The sequence below is a fragment of the Rattus norvegicus genome, chromosome 10 (genome assembly GCF_036323735.1).
Source record: "Rattus norvegicus strain BN/NHsdMcwi chromosome 10, GRCr8, whole genome shotgun sequence".
Taxonomy (NCBI): Eukaryota; Metazoa; Chordata; class Mammalia; order Rodentia; family Muridae; genus Rattus; species Rattus norvegicus.
Genome location: NC_086028.1, coordinates 12,902,264 through 12,928,667, shown reverse-complemented (window position 1 = coordinate 12,928,667; position 26,404 = coordinate 12,902,264). Strand labels below are relative to the sequence as shown.

The 26,404-nt window shown below is 41.9% G+C and overlaps 3 pseudogenes; 1 reads left to right on the top strand and 2 right to left on the bottom strand.

The window, feature by feature from the left end:
• Olr1379-ps (olfactory receptor pseudogene 1379) lies at positions 7,135 to 7,323 on the top strand (annotated as a pseudogene).
• Positions 7,934 to 8,511, bottom strand: Rps9-ps16 (ribosomal protein S9, pseudogene 16; annotated as a pseudogene).
• Positions 8,512 to 24,264: 15,753 nt separating this feature from the next.
• On the bottom strand, positions 24,265 to 25,384 carry Eif5a-ps1 (eukaryotic translation initiation factor 5A-pseudogene 1; annotated as a pseudogene).
• Positions 25,385 to 26,404: the final 1,020 nt, after the last annotated feature.

The window sequence follows — 26,404 nt, the reverse complement described above, 5'->3', positions numbered from 1 at the left end:
AGGTATATCCTTTTGCTTTAGCATAGAATGTTGTATAAATATCTGTTAAGTCCATTTGGCTCATGACTTCTCTTAGTCTGTCTACATCACTGTTTAATTTCCGTTTCCATGATCTGTCCATTGATGAGAGTGGGGTGTTGAAATCTCCTACTATTTTGTGTGAGGTGCAATGTGTGTTTTGAGCTTTAGTAAGGTTTTTTTTACGTATGTAGGTGCCCTTGTATTTGGGGCATAGATATTTAGTATTGAGAGTTCATCTTGGTGGATTTTTCCTTTGATGAATATGAAGTGTCCTTCCTTATCTTTTTTGATGACTTTTAGGTGAAAATTGATTTTATTTGATATTAGAATGGCTACTCCAGCTTGCTTCTTCTGACCATTTGCTTGGAAAGTTGTTTTCCAGTCTTTCACTCTGAGGTAGTATCTGTCTTTGTCTCTGAGGTGTCTTTCCTGTAGGCAGCAGAATGCAGGGTCCTCGTTGCGTATCCAGTTTGTTAATCAATGTCTTTTTTTTTTTATTAACTTGAGTATTTCTTATATACATTTCGGGTGTTATTTCCTTTCCCGGTTTCCGGACAAACATCCCCCTCCCCTTCTTTATGGGAGTTCCCCTCCCCCTTCTCCCCCCCTTGCCACCCTCCCCCCAACAATCTAGTTCACTGGGGGTTCAGTCTTAGCAGGACCTAGGGCTTCCCCTTCCACTGGTGCTCTTACTAGGACATTTATTGCTACCTATGAGGTCAGAGTCCACAGTAGGTCCATGCATAGTCTTTAGGTAGTGGCTTAGTCCCTGGAAGCTCTGGTTCCTTGGCATTGCTGTACCTATGGTGTCTCGAGTCCCTTCAAGCTCTTCCAGTTCTTTCTCTGATTCCTTCAACTGGGGTCCTGTTCTCAATTCAGTGGTTTGCTGCTGGCATATGCCTCCGTGTTTGCTGTATTCTGGCTGTGTCTCTCGGGAGAGATCTACATCCGGCTCCTGTCAGCCTGCACTTCTTTGCTTCATCCATCTTGTCTAATTGGATGACTGTATATGCATGGGCCACATGTGGGGCAGGCTCTGAATGGGTGTTCCTTCTGTGTCTGTTTTAATCTTTGCCTCTCTATTCCCTGCCAAGGATATTCTTGTTCCCCCTTTAAAGAAGGAGTGAAGCATTCACATTTTGATCATCCGTCTTGAGTTTCATTTGTTCTAGGCATCTAGGGTAATTCAAGCATTTGGGCTAATAGCCACTTATCAATGAGTGCATACCATGTGTGTTCTTCTGTGATTGTGTTATCTCACTCAGGATGATATTTTCCAGTTCCAACCATTTGCCTATGAATTTCATAAAGTCATTGTTTTTGATAGCTGAGTAATATTCCATTGTGTAGATGTACCACATTTTCTGTATCCATTCCTCTGTTGAAGGGCATCTATGTTCTTTCCAGCTTCTGGCTATTATAAATAAGGCTGTGATGAACATAGTGGAGCACGTGTCTTTTTTATATGTTGGGGCATCTTGTGGGTATATGCCCAAGAGAGGTATAGCTGGATCCTCAGGGAGTTCAATGTCCAATTTTCAGAGGAACCTCCAGACTGATTTCCAGAATGGTTGTACCAGTCTGCAATCCCACCAACAATGGAGGAGTGTTCCTCTTTCTCTGCATCCTTGCCAGCATCTGCTGTCACCTGAGTTTTTGATCTTAGCCATTCTCACTGGTGTGAGGTGAAATCTCAGGGTTGTTTTGATTTGCATTTCCCTTATGACTAAAGATGTTGAACATTTCTTTAGGTGTTTCTCAGCCATTCGGCATTCCTCAGCTGTGAATTGTTTGTTTAGCTCTGAACCCCATTTTTTAATAGGGTTATTTGTCTCCCTGCAGTCTAACTTCTTGAGTTCTTTGTATATTTTGGATATAAGGCCTCTATCTGTTGTAGGATTGGTAAAGATCTTTTCCCAATCTGTTGGTTGCCGTTTTGTCCTAACCACAGTTTCCTTTGCCTTACAGAAGCTTTGCAGTTTTATGAGATCCCATTTGTCGATTCTTGATCTTAGAGCATAAGCCATTGATTGGTGTTTTGTTCAGGAAATTTTTTCCAGTGCCCATGTGTTCCAGATGGAGAGAACTGTTTATCTGGTCCGTCCCTTCAGGTTCCGGCGGTGTCTCAGACACAGCGGATTTCTTGCTCCTGTGCCCTTATCCAAGGGAACCCAGAGGCTGTATACAGTTTCCTCTTGGGCCAGGGATGTGGGCAGTGGTGGGCAGTGCTGGTGGTCTCTTCTGCTCTGCAGTCTCAGGAGTGCCCACCTGTCCAGGTGGTGAGGGCTCTCTCCCACGTGGTTTGGGAGCATAGAGCTGCTGCGGGCAGGGATCCGCAGGTTTGGGACTCCCGGTAAGCATCGGAAAGTGACTTTCCTGGAATTCTTTCAGGGATTTTTGTGATTCCTCTCTGTAGGCTTCTACTTGTTTATTTATGTTTTCCTGCGTTTCTCTAAGGGAGTTCTTCACGTCTTTCTTGAAGTCCTCCAGCATCATGATCAGATATGATTTTGAATCTAGATCTTGGTTTTCTGGTGTGTTTGTATATTCCGTGTTTGCTTTGGGGGGAGAATTGGGCTCCGATGATGCCATGTAGTCTTGGTTTGTGTTGCTTCGGTTCCTGTGCTTGCCTCTTGCCATCAGATTATCTCTAGTGTTACTTTGTTCTGCTATTTCTGACAGTGGCTAGACTGTCTTATAAGCCTGTGTGTCAGGAGTGCTGTAGATCTGTTTTCCTGTTTTCTTTCAGCCAGTGATGGGGACAGAGTGTTCTGCTTTCGGTCGTGTAGTTTTTCCTATCTACAGGTCTTTAGCTGTTCCTGTGGGCCTGTGTCTTGAGTTCACCAGGCAGGTCGCTTGGAGCTGGAAGGTTTGTTTTACCTGTGGTCCCAAGGCTCAGGTTTGCTTGTGAGGTGTTGCTTATGAGCTCTCTGGGGCGGCAGCAACCAGGAAGATCCTCGCCGCCCCTTCCGGGAGCTTCTGTGCACCAGGGTTCCAGATGGCGTTTGATGTTTTCCTCTGGAGTCAGAGATGTGGACAGAGTGTAGTGTCCTCTGGTTTTCCAGGCCTGTCTGCCTCTCTGAAGGCCCAGCTCTCCATCCCACTGGATTTGGGTGCAGAGAACTGTTTTTCTGGTCGGTCCCTTCAGGTTCCGGCGGTGTCTCAGACGCAGCGGATTTCCTGCTCCTGTGCCCTTATCCAAGGGAACCCAGAGGCCGTATACAGTTCCCTCTTGGGCCAGGGATGTGGGCAGGGGTGGGCAGTGTTGGTGGTCTCCTCTGCTCTTCAGTCTCAGAAGTGCCCACCTGTCTCAGCGGTGAGCTCTCTCTCCCACGGTGTCTGGGAGCAGTGAGCTAGAGGCAGGGAGCGTGAGATTGGGACTCCCGCTAAAAACCGCAAGTGTCCAGTCCCAGAGGAACCTTGCCTCTGTGTGTCCGGAGGCCACCAGTCAGGTCGCCTGCAGCAGAAAAGTTTGTCCTACCTGTGGTCCCGAGGCTCAAGTCTGCTCGTGGCTATCTTTAACATCTTTAATCAAATAATATTGTAATTATAAGATCTTTGCACATATTCTGATATATTAAAATGATTAATACAATGTAAGAACATTGTTTGTTGGAGAAAAATTAATTTGCAATGTTCAAGTATGTCAAAAGCTTTTCACATATGATGCCTGAATTTAAGTTTTTCTGTTATCCAGTGAAGTAAAACAGTTGACTAAAATTATGATAAGCCGATTCCATAAATGTCACACAACTGTAAGAGTCTTTCTATTCACTAGATAGTTAGGATGCATAACTATTTATATTTTGCTGGATTTTTGAATCGAAAAAAGCTTAAGGGGGTAGAGAATTTCTGAAAAATATTTACCCTCTTGTATATTTTAAACCAACAACTTCATTGAAACACAGTTTTTCATTTTTATTTATTCTTTGGTAATTTCATACAGAAATACAAATACTTAAACCGTGTCTCTCTCTCTCTCTCTCTCTCTCTCTCTCTCTCCCTTGTTCTATACTAAAACTCTTCGTGAATACAAAAACCCAGCTTGTATCTTCTTCCTTTTAAAAGATATCCGATACTCAAGGAGCTCAGAAAATAGCATAAAGTACCACACATGCACATATATGATTAAACATTTCAAGTCAAATAGAAATAGCTTGCATTTTCAGAATAGCTATCTTTTATATTAAAAAAGTTTGCCTTATGAAATTTTTTTCTTTTTTTTTTTAATTAACTTGAGTATTTCTTATATACATTTCAAGTGTTATTCCCTTTCCCGGTTTCCGGGCAAAATCCCCCTCCCCCTTCCCCTTCCTTATGGGTGTTCCCCTCCCAACCCTCCCCCCATTGCCGCCCTCCCCCCATAGTCTAGTTCACTGGGGGTTCAGTCTTAGCAGGACCCAGGGCTTCCCCTCTTATGAAATTTTAATAAGTTTGGGTGCCTGCATTTTATAAAAACTTTAATAAAGTTGGAATTGGCAAATATTAAAAGAGGACTGAGATAATAGATTATAACCAATTTTAAAATGTAAAACTAATAACCAAGAAGCCAGTTAGGAATAATCGGTCAGGTTTAGTTTTGGAAATACCTCATTTCTTTTAATCACAAATAATCTTGTAAGTGGCAAGAATTCTGAAACAATCAGTCCCTTCCTTCTTACATGGCATCATATTTCTCAACAATGTCATTAAGTTCGACTGGGTGGGTATAGGAGAAAATGTTGAATTCTGAGTTTTCTTGTAACAGAAGAGTATTGCCTGTAGCCACTCTCAATCTTCCACCATTTTCAGTGTTGTTACTGCATCTTAAGACAGAAACTGTATGACTCAGGTCACAGGTTGTTATTACTGGTCTAGGACCCCAAAGAGCCCAAGAAGGAGAAAGGACAAATTGCTCTCTGCTTGTGTCTAACGAGGCTCTCAGGGATGATGGCCCTAGTGGCCATGGGAACCCTCTGAAGAGTTTACCCTGTGACTCTCCCAGATGTTCTTTTTGTTCTAAGGGCTGAGTCCCAGCTCCAGGGCTCCCATATACAGTGACATTCCTAATAACAATCCCCTCCCAACTCTTCTGGTGACATCGAGGACTGCCATTTGCCCTAAACTCAGGTCAGAAGGACTTCATCAGTAACTAAGTGCATATTGGAGGTGAGGCCTTCTAGGGATGCCCCTTTGTTGTAAGTAGAGCCAGGGAAACAGTCTTGAGGTCACTGGCCATTCTCTGTAATTACCCATTGTATCCAGCATTGGTTTTGTCAGGTTCTGGCATCTGACTGTGGGTAGTCCATGTTGGCCAAGTTTCTGTCCACACATTCTCATCACCCTCCGAGTTAATTTTGTAAGTGCAGCTCAGAGCACTTTGCCAGGAAGTCCCGGCTTAGGACTCGTAGGTGAGCTTTGTAGACAGAAGTGTAGAGCACAGCACATTGTCATTTCACCCTGGGAGTGGTTTTGGATGAGGCCAATTTGGTCTGCAGAGCAAACAGGTCAGTAAAATGCTATTGGTTCAGAGTATAGAGGATGGAGAGCTCATATTTTCTCCAAAGCAGAATGACTAATGATGTTGAGGATTCCATAGCACTGGCTATTGGGGGTTGGTATATTTTTTGTTGTTTTACTTTTATTGTTAATTTAGATTACTTGTACAAAATAATGGCTTCATGATGGCATTGTTTAAAAAGAATTATTATTTTATTTGTCCGAGTACTCTTTTATCTGAATATTTGTTTATCTGTTGTTGACACACCAGAAGAAGGCATTGAATCCCATTACAGATGGCTGTGAGCCACCATGTGGTTGCTGGGAATTGAACTCTGGACCTCTGAAAGAGCCATCAGTGCTCTCAACCACTGAACCATCTCTCTAGCCCTTATGATGCCATTTTTACTCATGTAGAAAATATACTTTGATTACAAGCAAATCATTTCATATTTCACTACCATTTCCATCCCCTCTGCTCTCCCTGTCACTTGAAGTAGGTCCCCTTCTACTTTAAGGTTTTTAAGAAATTATTATACATTATTATTAAAAGTAATAGAATTAATTCATTTAAAAAAGATAGATTTTCTCTCTATAGCTCTGGCTGTACTAGACTCTATATTGATCAGCCAAGCATCAAACTAACAGAAATCTACTTGTCTCTGCCTCTGGAGTACTGAGATTAAATGTGTCCATCACCATACCTGGCCTTATTAATTAATCAAGTTTTGTTTTTGTTTTTAACCCATATTTCTCCATTTAAAAAGAAATGTAACTGGGTTGTGGTAGCTACACACACTTTTAATCTCAGAACTTAGCAGGCAGAGAATCTCAGTGAGTTCAAGGTGAGCCTGGTCTACATACCCAGTTCTGGGACATCCTGAACTATAGAAAGAAACCTTGTCTATATACAAACAAACAAACAAAGAAATTCAGGTTTTTTTGAGTCTAGCATATTTGACTTACTACATTAAAATTTTTCTCTCTATTCTCCTTCAAATGATCTCATTTGGTTCACATATTTTAATAAACACTGTGTGTATAAATACAACTATAATTTATTTGTCCATTCATCCATTGATAGGCATTTATAAGAAACTGGATATAGCTTAGGCTGCTCTCAGATTGGCCCTTCAGCTTGAACTCTGAACTCTTGAACCTTGAACTCTGGTCCTGCACTTCTGCTTTCTGCACACTGGGATTCCAGGCATGGACCACTGAATCCTCCCATCTAATTCTCCTCCAATTCTTGAGCCTATGGTTCTTAAAAACCATGCTTTTAAAAACATAGATGGTCAGGCATTGTTGTCATCTCCCAATGAACTTGGGAGCCAAAGTCAGGAGAATTCTAGGTTACCCTGGATAACAAGGGAGACCCTGTCTCAAAGAACAAGAGGCACACATGGCTGACCAGGAACCCACCAACAGGAGCTGTCATAACCTGTCCCATGTCTTCCTGACATGGGACACACAACACATAAACAAGCTATCAGACTGCACTAATGAAGAAGTTAAGTCACTGCACTGGGCAGAATGCTCACGCTTGCACTAGCTCCTCTGACCTATTTCTCTGTTATTTTAATCTTCCAGTCCTCACCAGTATCCCCAAGTACATCTTTGCCTGCTCATAGTTCAATGGGAGGCACCAACCAATCCAGTGTCTCTGAGTTCCTCCTCCTGGGACTCTCCAGGCAGCCCCAGCAGCAGCAGCTCCTCTTCCTGCTCTTCCTCACCATGTACCTGGTCACTGTCCTGGGATACATGCTCATCATCCTGGTCATTGGCACAGACTTATGCCTGCACACCCCTATGTACTTCTTCCTCTGTGTAGAGGCTATTCATGGTTATCAACTTGACTATATCTGGAATGAACTACAATTCAGAATTGGAAGACTCTCCTGTCATCCTGATATTGAGGCTCAGAGATACAAGTTTTTGACCTGGATCTTGTCATGGAGATCTGGAGGCATAGTGGTTATGAATCCCAATAGACAAAGTCAAGGAGATCTCTGAGTTAAAGATTCTCTGGGACAAAGCAAGTCCCAGATCCAGGCATGGTGGTACACACCTTTAGTCTGGGACACACCTTCTGCTGGAGACTGATATAAGGACATTGGAAGAAGAAAGATCCTTTCTCTTTGCTTGCCTTGTGGGACTGAGCAACTACTAGATCCTTGAACTTCCATTCACAGCTGCTGCCGACCATTGTTGGGGAGTTAGACTACAGACTGTAAATCATCAACAAATTCTCTTACTCTATAGAGACTTCCCATAAGTTCTGTAACTCTAGAGAACCCTGACTAATATAGAAGTTTGTACTGGAGTGGTTCTAGAGGAGCAGAAGTATAAGGATGAATCTTTCTTTTCCAAATATCAATTCTATTTTATTTGTCAACAGAAAACTAGGCAATCCTCCAGTGCAACAAGGTATTAATTAGTCCTCTTCCTCATAATCACCAGCTCCAGCACTACCCTGGCATTCTTCCTCTTCACTCTGCCTGGGCACCCACCACCATAAGGAGAATGGAGGGCAAAGTCAATGTGCTCCTGGGACTCCAGATGAACAATGAAGGATGGGATGTTCACCACCTGCTTGCAGACCCTGATGTGATGTTGGTGTTTGAGCACATGGACATGGTGAATAGATTTGGCCAGGTCCAGCTTAAAGACCTAGGCCTGCAGCTGTCTTTCCAAGAAATCCTCAATCTTCAGGCCCAGGTTGTAATCCAGCTTCATAATGTCCTCATCCAGCATCCCAATGTGAACAAGTCGCCTCAGGAGAGTGTTGCCTTCAAACAGACGCCGAGGATCCTTCTCATCTAGCGTCAACAGCTCCTGGGCAGCCTGACGGATCTTTGTCAGGGTAAATTTGACCTTCCACATCTCGAGTTTGTCCCAGAGTCCATACACTCCAATCAACTTTAGCTCCTGGTTGAGATGCGATTTCTCGAAGGGTCTCTGTGTGGGTCATACATAGGTTTTGTAACAAACCCAGCTTCTGGTGACCCGCATGTTGACTTTGCTAGGTCTGCTGCACCTATGAACTCAGGCCTGTGACAAAAACTGAAGCAGCCAGAGTTGGGGTCAATCTAAGGCCAGTGGGAAAATTCCACCACAAACCTCTGAGCGCAAAGAACCTTCCCTTCCAGGAATGGTAGAACTAGTTTAGTTCCTGGAACAACTATAAGCCAAATAGTCAAACAAAGCCACTTCTGACTCTCCATCTGACCCTCTTAGAAAGTCCTGAATGGTCCACTGACCATGAGTCAGTTTGAAGGTCACTTTGCCCTACCAATAGTACCTGGCCTATTTACTATTGTTTGAATTCTGCCCTTATTGTTTGAAATATGCCCGTATCAAAGGGATATAACTCCCTGTTAGAGTCTTCTTACAGTTGTCTCCCTCTCGAAGCAGGCCAACCCCAATATGCTGGAACAATAAACCTCCTCTTGCTTTTGCATCAATCACCATCTCCATGAGTCTCATTCAAGGGGTCTTGGTAGAGGTTCAACTAGAACCTCACATTTGGTGTGTTGTCTAGGGAGCTCACCTCTTGTCGGGTGACCCACAGGAGGTTGGTGAATTGGAGGAAATGCCTTGAGCAGGTACCACAGTTGTCTGTGTCTCCTCTGTTTTGTCTTTTGGCTTGTGCTTGTAAACATCAGGAAGGCTCGGAGAATGTGAGCTGGCTGCGTCACCAGAATTGGCAGACTCTGGACCAGTGTGAACTGGCCAAGTCACCAGGTAATGTCTGTTTCACCCATGGAGGGGGTGAGTGGTCTGTCTGTGTGTTAATTATTCTTCTTTGTGTTCTTGGACTTGGACTGATGAAAGTTTTAGACATGGGACAGAAACTTTCTACCATTTCTCCAGGTCTGGTCCTGGAGCATCGGGATGAGGTCCATAGATGTGCATACAATTTGTTAGTAGACATAAAGAACAAGGAGCTCCAGACCCGTGTGTATTTGAGTAGCCAGTTGTTGGGGTCAATTGGCCCCAGGAAGGGACATTTGATCTTCCCATAATCATGTCAATCAAGCGTAAGATCCTGGGGCTTGGATCTGGATCTGCCGGTCATCCAGATCAAGTCTCCTATATAATTGTCTGGAAAGAGCTTATGACTAGCACCACTGTGTGGATCCACTCTTTTCTCCCTAACAGGGTTCTGACATTTAAGACTCAGCCTGAGCCACTGTCTGGCTCAGGGAAGAAGATAGAAGTTCTCCAGGAATCGGGAACTGCAGATCTTCTCCTACTTGATCTCCCTACCCTGTATCCACCTGCTCTTGCCGTGAGTGCACTGCAGGAGCCCCAAGCAGAGGCTGAGGCTCTACGGATCCTGGCTCTGTGCCCTTTACTCATACCCCCCAGAGGAGGACACAGGTCCTTCCATGAGGGTGTCAGAGCTGTGTCCCCTGACACCACTGTGGCCCTCCCCCAGCAGGCCTTTGGGCCTGCAGATACAACAGGGAATCAGGGCATGTAATACTGGCCCTTTTCCACCTCTCATCTCTATAACTGGAAAGCTCAGCACCCACCCTTTTCAGATAAACCCAAGGGCCTCACTAATGTAGTAGAGTCCATTCTTTTCACAGTCTTGGAAGGACTGTCAGCAGCTTTTACAAGTTATTTTTACCACCAAGGAGAAGGAATGAATTCTCCTGGAGGACAGGAAGAATATCCTAGGGAATAATGGGGCCCCAACCCAGAACCCTGCTGACATAGATGAGGGATTCCCCTTTAGGAAGCATAACTGGGACTACAATGAGGCAGCAGGTAAGGAGTGCTGGAAAGTTTACCACCAGACTCTTTTGGCAGGTCTCAAGTGTGCAGCAAAATGACCCACTGATTTGACTAAGGTAAGAGAGGTTCAGCAGGGCCCTGATGAGACACCTTCTGCCTTCCTAGAATGACTTATGTAGGCTTTCTGTCAATATACACTCTATGATCCTAGCTCTGAGGAACATAGGGCCACATTGACTATGACATTTATAGATCAGGCTGTGAAGGACATAAAGAGGAAGTTCCAGAAGCTAGACAGCTTATAAGTCTTTGAGATAACTAGTATAGGTAGCTGAGAAAGTTTACCACAATAGGGAAACAGAGTATAGCCTGAACCTTTGCTTGCTTTCAAGCTGTGGGCAGCAAGGCGAGCCCTGGACCCTAGGGTCCGCCTCTGAGAGCCATCGCCTGCCCTCTGCACAGATCCTGAGATTGGCTTTCTTTTGTTGTTGTTAAAGAAAATGAAGACATGTATGACGAGGAAAGGAGAAACATTTCTAAAATCCCTTCTCCAAGCCACCTGACTCGTGTCCTTTGTCAAACTCCTCCTTTTTTAGCACAAACACTGTTACTCGTGTCTGTTTTACCATATATCATTTAAGACTTTGTGATGCACTTAAAACTTCTCCAAATCATGTTTCTTTGAGGAGGATGATGTTTGTGTGAGATGTGTCAATGTATATCATATGTTCCTTCTTGGAATATTTGAAACAGAGGCAAAAGAAAAGGAAGGCATCACTTAAAATTTGCAACTGGTCCCAGATTTGAACTCTCTTTTACTGTCCCAATATAATTCTGCACATGGAATATATTTTATTGTCTACTTACATTTTCATCTAACATTTTTATTTATGTTTAACAAAACATTTCAGGGGAATTTATTTATTTTATTTGTGCAAGTGTTATGCTTGGATGCATGTATGTGCACCATGTGCCTTGGGCCCATGGAGACATGGAGCTAGAGTTCCAGGCAGCTGTGAGCTACCCTGTGGGACCTGGAAATTGAACCCACAGTTGTAAGAGCAGCAAGTGCTCTGCCCACTGAGCAGGCCCTCCATCCCCTATCTAATATTTTAATTGTAATGAGATATGAAACCAGGAAGAGCAGCTAAGCCTGGTTGACTGAGTGAAATCCTGGCATTGCCCAACCTCTAGGCTGTGCTGTGTCCTCTATACTATCATTGTTTTATCCAGAACCTGGATGAACCAGCCACTAGGTGTGCTAGGTACTCTACTCATGACTTACATTCCAGCCCACCTTTATAATTATCTTCTGATAATATTACTTTCTCTCTCCACCTCCTTCATACTTGGATTTTGCCATGGATTCAGGCTGCCCTTAAATTAATAAATAATTCTCTTCCCTTAGCAAACTGATTGCTGGGATTGTAAGCATGTGCCATATCATGAGCCCTTGGTGTTTGTCTTAAAACAATGTGTGGTAACTCATACATGTAATTCCAGAATTCAGAAGGTAAATATGGAATGATTGAGTTTATGCTGGCCCAGTTACATTGAAAGCTTGAAGACACTTCTGTTTTATGAGTTCCTGTCTCAAAAGACTTGCAAAATGTAATCAATGCAATCCAGGTCTCTAGTTTCTCAGATGCACTGCTGTTGTTAGCTTTTGTAATAAACTGACATACAGGCCTCTACCATTCACTCCCCTGTAAAATAATGTTTACACATCTGTTGTGGCTTCTGACCAATCACTGTCCTTCCTGAGGGAATGTGGACCTTGTTGACTTTGGCCACATGATTTACAAAGGGAAGATGTGCTGTGGGAGTGAGCCTTTTTGTCCGCTGACTCTCTCCTGTACAGTCTGCTCTGTAGCAGACCGTGCATGGGGAGACCCAGGGAGAGACGATGAAACATGGGAATGAGACCCAGCTTGGTTGACCAAGCCAGCTCAGTCAGTCGACAGGGTCTCAACCGAGGGAGTGAGGACTGAAAAAGAAAAACAGAGAAAATTATAATATGACTCCAGCCTGTACTGAGGCTGAAGTAGCTTTATTTATCTCCAGCCTGCTTTTATATCATTCTAGGTACATCTAAAAAACATGGTCAGTTCTTAGAACAAAGACAAAGTAATCAAGCAAAGATCACACAAGATAGTAGTTAAGCAAAGAGGTCACTTAAGGTAGCAGTTCAGCAAAGAAGTAAAAAAAGCCCCATGGTCTCTGTTTCTAATATTCTTATCTGAACCTACTTCCTTGCCTGAGACCACTAACAAATGCCATATTTCTAAAAGCGGCACCAAAAGCTGGTGACAAGTCCTGGTGACTCACAGTTGACACACAGGCCAAAACAATAGAAGAGGGTAGAAACTATTGCTTTATTTGATTTTTTGTTGTTTTTTGTTTTTTTTTTTAGACAGGATTTGTTGTTATTTTGTTTTAGTGGTGTGTGCGTGCGTGCGTGCGTGCGTGCGTGCGTGCGTGCGTGTGTGTGTGTGTGTGTGTGTGTGTGTGTGTGTGTATGAGAATATCTACTTTTGCAATTTGGTTCTGTTTCCCTAGAGTCCAGTTGAGCCCAGCCTTAGATGAGTAGAAGGGCATGTATATGGTAACCAGATCTGGGTAGTGGAACTAAGTGCTGGGCACTGCTGTTTGCCATCCTGAGGTAACAGTCAGTAACATTATTTGCTGCTCTAGCCCTGCTGTTCCCAGTCTAAAATGGAACACCTCATGAACTGTAGGATTAGATTTTTTATGAAACCTACTTTAATAAGGGTTCTTAAATTCTTCAACCTCCCTTCTAGTCCATTGATCAAAAGTAGGGGAGAAACATGGTTAATAGGATAAGGGGGATGTGGATTTGTTTAGAAGTAGGTCTTTGGGGTGATATCAATCTTTGTTGTCAGGATATCAGCAGTCCAGTCTAAAATATCCAACACAAATCAGTAGTGGTAGTCCATTCCAACACCAAAGAGGAATCAGTAGCAGTGACTTGATCTTGAAGACATCACAAGGCTCTGTCAAATTGGCACAAGTCTACAGAAGCAGCAAGAAGCATCCAGGATACCACAGGAAGTTCTTTGGTGCATTTCTCTCTAGACATTCATGACAAGTGAAGATCTGTGAAGACCAGCAAAGCATTGCAGGGTGAACCAATGCAAGAGTGCCATTCACTGTCTGTTGGGTTCTACTTATATGCTTTTCAAAATTTATGAATCTTCTCTTGTTGAAGTTAGGGATGGTGATTTCCCTCAGAAATTCTTTCATTGTAGAGAATAGTTTTTACTCTCCTGGGTATTTAGCTTTTCCAAATGAATTTGCACATTTTCTGTCTAATTCTATGAATAATTGAGTTGGAATTTTAATGGGAATTGCATTGAACCTGTAGACTGCCTTTGGCAAGATGGCCATTTTTTACAATATTAATCCTGTTAATCCATGAGCATGGGAAATCCTTCCATCTTCTGAGATCTTCTTCAATTTCTTTTATCAGAGACTTGAAGTTCTTATCATGCAGATATTTTACTTGCTTGGTTAGAGTCATACCCAGGTATTTTATATTATTTTTGACTATTGTGAATGGTGTCATCTCTTTCATTTCTTTCTCAGGTTTTTTGAGTAGACGAAGGCTACTGATTTGTTTGAGTTAATTTTATATCCAGGCACTTTGCTGAAGTTGTTTATCAGGCTTATTCATTCTCTGGTGGAACTTTTGGGGTCACTTAAGTATACAATCATATAATCTGCAAATAGTGATATTTTTACTTCTTCCTTTCCAACTTGTATCCATTTGACCTCTTTTTGTTGTCTTACTGCTTTGGCTAGGACTTCAAGTACTATATTGAATAAGTAAGGAGAAAGTGGGCAGCTTTGCCTAGTCCCTGATTTTAGTGGGATTGCTTCAAGTTTCTCTCCATTTAGTTTAATGTTAGCTACTGGTTTGCTGTATATGGCTTTTAGTATGTTTAGGTATGGGCCTTGAATTCCTATTCTTTCCAGGACTTTTATCATGAAGGGATGTTGAATTTTGTCAAATGCTTTCTCAGCATCTAATAAAATGGTCATGCGACTTTTTTCCTCAGTTTGTTTACATAGTGGATTACGTTGATTGATTTCTGTATATTGAACCATCCTTGCATTCCCAGGATGAAGCCTACTTGATCATGGTGAATGATTGTTTTGATAGGTTTTTTGGACTCAGTTTGCCAGAATTTTATTGAGTATTTTTCCATCGATATTCATCAGGGAAGTTGGTCTGAAATTCTCTTTCTTTGCAGTGTTTTTTGTGTGTTTTAGGTATAAATGTAATTGTGACTTCAAAGAAGGAATTGGATAGTGCTCATTCTATTTCTATTTTGTGGAATAGTTTGGTCAGTATTGGTATTAGTTCTTCTATGAAGGTCTGATAGAATTCTCCATGAAACTCATCTGGTCCTGGGCTTTTTTGGTTGGGAAACTTTTAATAACTGCTTCTATTTCTTTAGGAGTTATGGGACTGTTTAGATGGTTTATTTGATCCTGATTTAAATTTGGTACCTGGTATTTGTCTAGAAAATTGTTCATTTCATCCAGATTTTCTAATTTTGTTGAATATAGGTTTTTGTAGTAGGATCTGATGATCATTTAAATTAACTCAGATTCTGTTGTTATGTCTCCCTTTTCATTTCTGATTTTGTTAACATTTTGTTACTTCCTATGTGCCCTCTAGTTAGTCTCGCTAAGGGTTTATCTGTCTTGTTGATTTTCTCAAAGAACCAGCTCCTGTTTTTTTTTTTTTTTGATTCCTTGTATAGTTCTTTTTGTTTCTACTTGGTTGATTTCACTTCTGAGTTTGTTTTCTACCCTCTACTCCTTGTATGTGAATTTGCTTCTTTTTGTTCTTTTTGTTATAGGTGTGCTGTCAAGCTGTTAATGTATGCTATCTCGAATTTTTTTTGGAGGCACTCAGAGGTATACATTTTCCTCTTAGCACTGCTTTCACTGCATCCCATAATTTTGGGTTTGTTGTGCCTTCATTTTCATTAAATTTTAAGGAGTCTTTAATTTCTTTATTTCTGCATTGACCAAGTTATCATTGAGTAGAGTGTTGTGTAACTTCCATGTGTATGTGGGCTTTCTGTCATTTTTGTTGTTATTGAAGACCAGCCTATTGAAGGAATAGTCTGTGGTTATCTGATAGGATACATGATATTATTTCCATCTTCTTGTATATGTTGAGGCTTGTTTTGTGACTGATTATATGGTCAATTTTGAAAAAGGTACCATGACGTGCTGAGAAGAAGGTATACTCTTTTTGTTTTAGGATGAAATGTTCTATAGATATCTGTTAAATTCATTTGATTCATAACTTCTCTTCTTTTCTGTGTGTTTCTGTTTAGTTTCTGTTTTCATGATCTGTCCTTTGCTGAGAGTGTGGTGTTGAAGCCTCCTACTATTATTGTGTGAGGTGCAATGTGTGCTTTGAGCTTTAGTTAGGTTTCTTTTATGAATGTAGCTACCTTGCATTTGGAGCATAGATATTCAGGATTGAGAGTTCATCTGGGTGAATTTTTCATTTGATGAATATGAAGTGTCCTTCCTTATCTATTTTGATAATTTTTGGCTGAAAGTCGATTTTACTGGATATTTGAATGGCTACTCCAGCTTGTTTCTTGAGACCATTTGCTTGGAAAATTGTTTTCTAGCCTTTTATTCTGAGGTAGTGTCTGTCTTTGTCACTGAGGTGTGTTTCCTGTATGCAGCAAAATTCTGAGTCCTCTTTAGATATCCAGTCTGTTAGTCTGTGTTTTTTTTTAATTGAGGAATTGAGTCCACTAATATTAAGAGATATTAAGGAATAGTGATTGTTGTTTCCTGTTGTTAGAGGTAGAGTTATATTTGTGTGTCTTCTTTTGGATTTGTTGCAAGAAGATACTTTTTTTTGCTGTTTCTACTGTGTATTTTCTTTCTTTGGGTTGGAATTTTCCATTTATTATCTTTTTAGGGCTGTATTTGTGGCAAGATATTGTGTATATTTGGTTTTGTCACAGAATATCTTGGTTTTTTAATCAATGTTGATTGAGAGTTTGGTGGCTATAGTAGCTTGAGCTGGCATTTGTGTTCTCTTTGGGTCTGTATGACATCTGCCCATGATCTTTTGGCTTTCATAGTCTGTGGTGAGAAGTTTGGTGTAATTCTGATATGTCTGCCTTTATATGTTACCTGACCTTTTTCTCTTACTGATTTTAATATTCTTTCTTTGTTTTGTGTATTTGATGTTTTGACTATTATGTGATGGGAGAAATTTCTTTTCTGGTCCAATCTATTTGCAGTTCTGTAGGTTTCTTGTATGTTTATGGGTACCACTTTCTTTAGGTTAGGAAAGTTTTCTTCTATAATTTTGTTGAAGATATTTACTTGCCCTTTAATTTGGGAGTCATTTTCCTCTATACCTATTATCTTTAGGGTTGATGGTATTATTGTGTCCTGCATTTCCTGGATGTTTTGGGTTAGGATATTCTTGTATTTTACATTTTATGTGACTATTGTTTCAATGTATGGTATCTTCTGCCCCTGTGATTCTCTCTTCTATATCTTGTAGTCTGTTGTTATTGCTTGTGTCTGTGACTCCTGATCTCTTTCCTAGGTTCTTCAGGGTTTTCTCTTTTTGTGATTTCTTTATTGTTTCTATTTCCATTTTTACATCCTGAATGGTTTTGTTCAATTTCCTTACCTGTTTGGCTTAGTTTTCCTGTAATTCTTTTTTTTTTCCATCTTTATTAACTTGGATATTTCTTATTTACATTTCGATTGTTATTCCCTTTCCTGGATTCCAGGACAATATCCCCCTAAACCCTCTGACTCCCCTTCTCTATGGGTGTCCCCCTCCCCATCCTTCCCCCATTACTGTGCTCCTCCCAACAATCATGTTCACTGGGGGTTCAGTCTTGGCAGAACCAAGGGCTTCCCCTTCCACTGGTGCTCTTACTAGGCTATTCATTGCTACCTATGAGGTTGGAGCCCAGGGTCAGTCTATGTATAGTCTTTGGGTAATGAATTAGCCCCTGGAAGCTATGGTTGGTTGGCATTGGTGTTTACATGGGGTCTCAAGCCCCTTCAAACTCTTTCAGTCCTTTTTCTGATTCCTTCAACGGGGGTCCCATTCTCAGTTCAGTGGCTTAATGATGGCATTCGCCTATGTATTTGCTGTATTCTGGCTGTGTCTCTCAGGAGAGATCTACATCTGGTTCCTGTCGGCCTGCACTTCTTTGCTTCATCCATCTTATCTAGTTTGGTGGCTGTATATGTAATGGGCCACATGTGGGGCAGGCTCTGAATGGGTGTTCCTTCTGCCTCTGTTCTAAATGTTGCCTCCCTATTCCCTCCCAATGGTATTCTTGTTCCCCTTTTAACAAAGGAGTGAAATATTCACATTTTGGTCATCCGTCTTGAGTTTCATGTGTTCTGTGCATCTAGGCTAATTCAAGCATTTGGGCTAATAGCAACTTATCAATGAGTGCATACCATGTGTGTTTTTCTCTGATTGGGTTACCTCACTCAGGATGATATTTTCCAGTTCCGACCTTTTGCCTATGAATTTCATACAGTCATTGTTTTTGATAGCTGTGTAATATTCCATTGTGTAGATGTACCACATTTTCTGTATCCATTCCTCTGTTGAAGGGCATCTGGGTTCTTTCCAGCTTCTGGCTAGTATAAATAAGGCTGCTATGAACATAGTGGAGCACGTGTCTTTGTTATATGTTGGGGCATCTTTTGGGTATATGCCCAAGAGAGGTATAGCTGGGTCCTCAGGCAGTTCAATGTCCAATTTTCTGAGGAACCTCCAGACTGATTTCCAGAATGGTTGTACCAGTCTGCAATCTCACCAACAATGGAGGAGTGTTCCTCTTTCTCTGCATCCTCCCCAGCATTTGCTGTGACCTGAGTTTTTGATCTTAGCCATTCTCATTGGTATGAGGTGAAATCTCAGGGTTGTTTTGATTTGCATTTCCCTTATGACTAAAGATGTTGAACATTTCTTTAGGTGTTTCTCAGCCATTCGGCATTCCTCAGCTGTGAATTCTTTGTTTAGCTCCATTTTTTAATAGGGTTATTTGTCTCCCTGCAGTCTAACTTCTTGAGTTTTTGTATATTTTGGATATCAGCCCTCTATCTGTTGTAGGATTGGTAAAGACCTTTTCCCAATCTGTTGGTTGCCGTTTTGTCCTAACCACAGTGTCCTTTGCCTTACAGAAGCTTTGCAGTTTTATGAGATCCCATTTGTTGATTCTTGATCTTAGAGCATAAGCCATTGGTGTTTTGTTCAGGAAATTTTTTCCAGTGCCCATGTGTTCGAGATTCTTCTCCACTTTTTCTTCTATTAGATTGAGTGTATCTGGTTTGATGTGGAGGTCCTTGATCCACTTGGACTTAAGCTTTGTACAGGGTGATAAGCATGGATCGATCTGCATTCTTCTACATGTTGACCTCCAGTAGAACCAGCACCATTTGCTGAAAATGCTATCTTTTTTCCATTGGATAGTTTTGGCTCCTTTGTCAAAAATCAAGTGACCATAGGTGTGTGGGTTCATTTCTGGGTCTTCAATTCTGTTCCATTGGTCTATCTGTCTGTCTCTGTACCAATACCCTGCAGTTTTTAATCACTATTGCTCTGTAATACTGCTTGAGTTCAGGGATAGTGATTCCCCCTGAAGTCCCTTTATTGTTGAGGATAGTTGTAGCTATCCTGGTTTTTTTGTTATTCCAGATGAATTTGCAAATTGTTCTGTCTAACTCTTTGAAGAATTGGATTGGTATTTTGATGCGGATTGCATTGAATCTGTAGATTGCTTTTGGTAAAATGGCCATTTTTACTCTATTAATCCTGCCAATCCATGAGCATGGGAGATCTTTCCAGCTTCTTTTTTTTTTTTTTTTTTGGTTCTTTTTTTTTTTCCGGAGCTGGGGACTGAACCCAGGGCCTTGTGCTTCCTAGGTAAGCACTGTACCGCTGAGCTAACTCCCCAACCCCCCTTTCCAGCTTCTGAGGTCTTCTTCAATTTCTTTTTCAGAGTCTTGAAGTTCTTATTGTACAGATCTTTTACTTGCTTGGTTAAAGTCACACCGAGGTACTTTATATTATTTGGATCTATTATGAAGGGTGTCGTTTCCCTAATTTCTTTCTCGGCTTGTTTCTCTTTTGTGTAGAGGAAGGCTACTGATTTGTTTGAGTTAATTTTATACCCAGCCACTTTGCTGAAGCTGTTCATCAGGCTTAGTAGTTCTGTGGTGGAACTTTTGGGATCACTTAAATATACTATCATATCATCTGCAAATAGTGATATTTTTACTTCTTCCTTTCCAATCTGTATCCCTTTGATCTGCTTTTGTTGTCTGATTACTCTGGCTAGAACTTCAAGAACTTATTGTATAAGTAGGGAGAGAGTGGGCAGCCTTGTCTAGTCCCGTGGGCAGCCTTGTCTAGTCCCTGATTTTAGTGGGATTGCTTCAAGTTTCTCTCCATTTAGTTTAATGTTAGCAACTGGTTTGCTGTATATGGCTTTTAGTATGTTTAGGTATGGGCCTTGAATTCCTATTCTTTACAGGACTTTTATCATGAAGGGATGTTGAATTTTGTCAAACGGTTTCTCAGCATCTAATGAAATGATTATGTGGTTTTTTATCTTTCAGTTTGTTTATATAGTGGATCACGTTGATGGTTTTCTGTATATTAAACCATCCCTGCATGCCTGTGATGAAGCCTAGTTGATCATGATGGATGATTTTTTTATGGGCTCTTGGATTCGGTTTGCCAGAATTTAATTGAGTCTTTTTGCGTCGATATTCATAAGGGAAATTGGTCTGAAGTTCTCTTTCTTTGTTTTGTCTTTGTGTGGGTTAGGTATAAGAATAATTGTGGGTTTATAGAAGGAATTCGGTAGTTCTCCATCTGTTTCAATTTTGTGGAATAGTTTGGATAGTATTGGTATGAGGTCTTCTATGAAGGTCTGATAGAATTCTGCACTGAACCTGTCTGGATTTGGGCTCTTTTTGGTTGGGAGACCTTTAATGACTGCTTCTATTTCATTAGGAGTTATCGGGTTGTTTAACTGGTTTATCTGTTCCTGATTTAACTTTGGTACCTGGTATATGTCTAGGAAATTGTCCATTTCCAGCAGATTTTCAAGTTTTGTTGAATATAGACTTTTGTAGTAGCATCTGATGATTTTTTGAATTTTCTCTGATTCTGTAGTTATGTCTCCCTTTTCATTTCTGATTTTGTTAATTTGGACGCACTGTGTCCCCTCGTTAGTCTGGCTAAGGGTTTATCTATCTTCTTGATTTTCTCAAAGACCCAACTTTTGGTTCTGTTGATTCTTTGTATAGTCCTTTTTGTTTCTACTTGGTTGATTTTAGCTCTGAGTTTGATTATTTCCAGCCTTCTACTCCTCCTGGGTGTATTTGCTTCTTTTTGTTCCAGAGCTTTATGTGTGCTCTCAAGTTGCTGATATATGCTCTCTCCTGTTTCTTTCTTCAGGCACTCAGAGCTATGCATTTTCCTCTTAGCACAGCTTTCATTGTTTGGGTATATTGTACCTACATTTTCACTAAATTCTAAGAAGTCTTTAATTTCTTTCTTTATTTCTTCCTTGACCAGGTTATGATTGAGTAGAACATTGTTCAACTTCCATGTATATGTGGGCATTCTTCCCTTATTGTTATTGACGACCAGCTGTAGCCCGTTGTGGTCTGATAGGACGCATGGCACTATTTCTATCTTTCTGTATCTGTTGAGGCCTGTTTTCTGACCAATTATATGGTTAATTTTGGAGAAAGTACCATGAGGTTGTGAGAAGTCAGTATATCCTTTTGTTTTAGGATAGAATGTTCTATAAATATCTGTTAAGTCTATTGGTTCATGACTTCTGTTAGTCTGTCTATGTCTCTATTTAATTTCTGTTTCCATGATCTGTCCATTGATGAGAGTGGGGTGTTGAAATCTCCTACTATTATTGTGTGAGGTGCAATGTGTATTTTGAGCTTTAGTAAGGTTTCTTTTGTGTATGTAGGTGCCCTTGTATTTGGAGCATAGATATTTAGGATTGAGAGTTGATTTTGGTGGATTTTTCCTTTGATGAATATGAAGTGTCCTTCCTTATCTTTTTTGATGACTTTTGGTTGGAAATTGATTTTATTCAACATTAGAATGGTACTCCAGGTTGCTTCTTCAGAACATTTGCTTGGAAAGTTGTTTTCCAGCCTTTCACTCTGAGGTAGTGTCTGTCTTTTTCTCTGAGTTGTGTTTCCTGTAGGCAGCAGAATGCAGGGTCCTCATTGCGTATCCAGTTTGTTAATCTATGTCTTTTTATTGGAGAGTTGAGGCCATTGATGTTGAGCGATATTAAGGAATAGTGATTATTGCTTCCTGTTATATTCATATTTGGATATGAGGTTATGTTTGTGTGCTTTTCTTCTGTCTGTTTTGTTGCCAAGATGATTAACTTCTTGCTTTTTCTAGGGTGTAGCTTGCCTCCTTGTGTTGGGCTTTACCATTTATTATCCTTTGTAGTGCTGGATTTGTAGAAAGATATTGTGTAAATTTGGTTTTGTCATGGAATATCTTGGTTTTTCCATCTATGTTAGTTGAGAGTTTTGCTGGATACAGTAACCTGGGCTGGCATTTGTGTTCTCTTAGGGTCTGTATGACATCTGTGCAGGATCTTCTGGCTTTCATAGTCTCTGGTGAGATGTCTGGTGTAATTCTGATAGGTCTGCCTTAATATGTTACTTGACCTTTTTCCCTTACTGCTTTTAATATTCTTTCTTTATTTTGCTCATTTGGTGTTTTGACTATTATGTGATGGGAGGAGTTTCTTTTCTGGTCCAATCTATTTGGAGTTCTGTAGGCTTCTTGTTTGTTTATGGGCATCTCTTTCTTTAGGTTAGGAAAGTTTTCTTCTATAAATTTGTTGAAGATATTTACTGGTCCTTTGAGGTGGGAGTCTTCACTCTCTTCTATACCTATTATCCTTAGATTTGATCTTTTCATTGAGTCCTCGATTTCATGTATGTTTTGGACCAGTAGCTTTTTCCATTTTACATTATCTTTGACAGTTGTGTCAATGATTTCTATGGAATCTTCTGCTCCTTAGATTTTCTCTTCCATCTCTTGTATTCTGTTGGTGTTGCTTGTATCTACAGCTCCTTGTCTCTTCCTTTTGTTTTCTATATCCAGGGTTGTCTCACTTTGTGCTTTTTTACTGCTTCTATTTCCATTTTTAGTTCCTTCACCTGTTTGGTTGTGTTTTCCTGGAATTTTTTCATGGATTTTTGTGATTCCTCTCTGTGGGCTTCTACTTGTATATGTTTTCCTGTGTTTCTCTAAGGGAGTTCTTTATGTCTTTCTTGACGTTCTCCATCATCATGGTCAAATGTGATTTACAAATCAAGATCTTGCTTTTCTGGTGTGTTTGGATATTCAGTGTTTGCTTTGGTAGGAGAATTGGGCTTAGGTGATGCCATATAGTCTTGGTTTCTGTTGCTAGGGTTCCTGCATTTGCCTCTTGCCATCAGGTTGTATCTGGTGTTACCTTGTTCTGCTATTTCTGAGAATGGCTAGACCATCCTGTAGGCTTGTGTGTCAGGAGTGCTATAGACCTGTTTTCCTGTTTTCTTTCAGCCTGTTATGGGAACAGAGAGTTCTGGTTTCTGGTGTGTAGTCTTTCCTGTCTACTGGTCTTCAGCTGTTCATGTGGGCGTGTGTCCTGAGTCCACCAGGCAGGTCACTTGGAGCAGAAAAGTTGGTCTTTCCTCTGGTCCCTTGGCTGAAGTTGCTCCTGGGAGGCTGCTTTTGAGCTCTCCGTGAAGGCGGCAAGCAGAAGGGCTTGTTCTGCCTTTTTCTGGGGCTCTGGTGCACAGTGGTCCCAGATGTCGTTAGGTGCTTTCCTCTGGAGTCAGAAATGTGGGCTGAGTGTAGTCTCTTCTCTCTTCCTAGGCATGTCTGCCCCTCTGAAGGTTTAGCTCTCCCTCCCACAGGATTTGGGTACAGGGAGCTGTTAACGGGGTCCCTTCAGGTCCGGGTGGTGTCCGGGACCTGCCAATTGAGTGCCTCCTGTAATTCTTTAAGGGATTTTTTTGTTGCCTCTTTAAGGACTTCTACTTGTTTATCTGTGTTGTCCTGTATTTCATTAAGAGAGTTATTTATGTCCTTCTTAAAGTCCACTATCATAATCATGAGATGTGATTTTAAATCCAAATATTGCTCTTTCAATGTGTTGAGGTATCCAGGGTCCACTGTGGTGGGGGAACTGGGTTCTGATGATGCCACGTAGCCCTGGTTTCTGTTGCTTAGGTTCTTGCCTTTGCCTATCTACATCTGCTTCTCTCCGGTGTTAGCTGGTCTTGCTATTCTGACAGTAGCTTGACTGTCCTGTAAACCTGTCTCTCTGCATTCCTGGAGACTGGCTTTCTCTCAGCAGGATTCGGGTACAGAGAGCTATGTCACATTGTCAGCTCAGGGAGCAGGAACAAACCGGATGGATCCTGTCCAGACTGCTCCTGGGTTCCTGTGTTCTGAGGGCTCCAGGCAGTTCTTTCGGAGCAGAAGTGGTGGTCTTACCTCTGTTCTCACGTCTGTCAGAGCTCCTGGAGTCTGCCTTTCTGCTCTGGGCACAGGCAGAGATTGGAAGGATCCTGTTTCTGACTGCTCCTAGGTTCCTGTGTCCAGAGGGCTCTAGGCAGGAGAGAAGTGGTGGTCTCCCCTGCGCTCTCAGGATTGTCCATACTTCTGAGTGTCCAGCTCTCTCCCCCACATGATTTGGGTACAGAGAGCTGTGGGACCAGGTCAGCTCTGGGGGCAGGCAGAAACTAGAAGGGCCCTGTCCTAGACTATTTCTGGGTTCCTGTGTCCAGAAGGCTCTAGGTGGGTCCTCTTGGGCCAGGAATGTGAGCAGAATTGGTGTTCTCCTCTGAGCTCTCAGGATTTTCGCACTTCTGAGAGTCCAGCTCTCTCCCCTACAGGATTTGGGTACAGAGAACTGGCTATTTTTTTCATATTAAACTTGTAGTTTTATTCAGGTTTGGTTTTTAACCAATGTGTCAGGGAGCAAGCCCACATGAAAGGGTAAAGCCCATGGGGGCAAGGCCTTCCAAGATGCACGAGGGATTGTGTCTCCTTCCCCCTCCTCTTCTGACCACCCCTAAAGGGGTTTGGTAAGAGACACAGGCAGGGAAGGGGGCTGGTCCCCAGTGGTCCTTGGGGGTGAAGGACGATGTAGAACTGGGTACCAGATCTCGATGAGTGGGATAAAAGGCACAAGACCATTTGCCAGAATCCACAGCTTTCTGATTTCAAATTGAATTAAAAAGGAAAAGGGAGAGGGGAACCTAAACCACAGGCAGTGCCCACTCCCTTCCCCCATCAGGGCTGCGAGAGAAGAGGCAGGTAGCTTCACCAAGGCCATGGCTCCCTCATGCCTGGCCAAGGGAGCTAGGTGAAGGGCAGGGTCTCTCCGACAGTTTGAAGGGGTGAGGAAAGCCAATATAAAACGTCAAATAAATTTAATAGGAGTCCAGCCAAGGGCCCAGCCATGGCTGGGAGAGGGGCAGCTGTAGGCTCACTGATCACTGCTTTCACCACCACCACCACCCAGGAAGCCAGTTATTTTCCCATGGCCTTGATTGCAACAGCTGCCTCGTCTGTCATAGCGGACAGACTGTGCTCAGGATCTCTTCTCCACAGTCATACTTCTGCTCAATCTCCTTTCCAAGGTCTCCCTCAGGTACCTCCCCACTGTCCTGGAGTAGGGATCAGTACCCATCCTGATGCCAATCAGCTGGAAGTCATTCCTTTTGATGTTGGGGACATCCGTGCTATGAGTCGATGGACAGATATCTTCATATTTCTTCCCAGTAAAATTATCAGTACCAACCAAATGGACCTTGGCATGGCCTTGCTTGCCAGTCTTCGAAGTAGACATCTCGACGATCTTACACGGCCGGCCCTTGAGCACCACAAAACCATTCTTACATAATGCTGAGCACTGCATTGGGAAGGTGGCGGAGGCCCCTGCATCTCCTGTCTCGAAGTCCAAATCATCTGCCATTTTAAGAGGCTTCGATTCCAGCTCGGGCGAACGCACATTCACGCGAACGCACTGACTCGACCTGGTCCGCTTGCCACGAGCCCAACCGCTCTGAAACCGCTACTGTGTTGCTGCCGCCGCTGCCGCCGCCTCTTGCGCCATAGCTGGCTATTTTTTAAAAAAATATTTAATTTTTTATTATGTTTGCAGCATTCTGCCTGCATGTATGTCTGCAGGCCAGAGGAGGGCACCAAATCTCAGTATAGATGTTTGTGAGCCACCATGTTGTTGCTTGGAATTAAACTTAGGACATCTGAAAGAGCAAACAATGCTCTTAACCTCTGAGCCATCTCTCCAGCCCACAAGAATATTAATTTGCATACCCTAGTGTCGTAAGAGATTTGTTCCTCATAAATTACTGGGTCGGCCACATAATGTCTGTACTTCCCTGTTTGCCCTTCTGATCCCCACAACCCTTTGTCTTATTCCTGGTAATTTACCAATTCCTATGATCTGTATGTAAACCTGAAATGGCCAGTCTTGATTTTGGAAAAGTATACTAGCATCAGCTTCTGTATCCACCAAGCCTTGTATGTCAATATTATTTAATTCTACCATTAATTTGGGTCCCTGATCATTAACCGTGTTTCCCAGAACACTTGTTTCCCAGTACTCCCAAAGCCCTGGTTCTTCCTACTGGAGTAGCCTTGCCAAGGATGTTAGAAAACGTCAATAGCTGAGAACCTCTACCCCCTGCATTAATACATCATCTTTTCCACAGATGCCATTTTAATTTCTTCCTTGATATCCCCATGCACTATACCTAAATGTATACTAAATCATTGAGAAGTTGATTCACTTCTTTCCAAGATTATTCTTATTGTTCTGGAGGGTAGAGGGCCATAAACACCAGTGGTTAACCTGCAACATTCAACTATTGGGGACAGTGTAAGAGGCACATCCATGGCCATCTCCAAAGCTGCACTTCCTTCTGTAGCATACGATGAGAAGTAGTTTTGATTTTTTTGTCTGCTTGGTATCTTCTCTGGCTTGTATTGTTTGAGGCAGAGTTTTTAACTGAGAGGTCTTTCTGTTTGTTT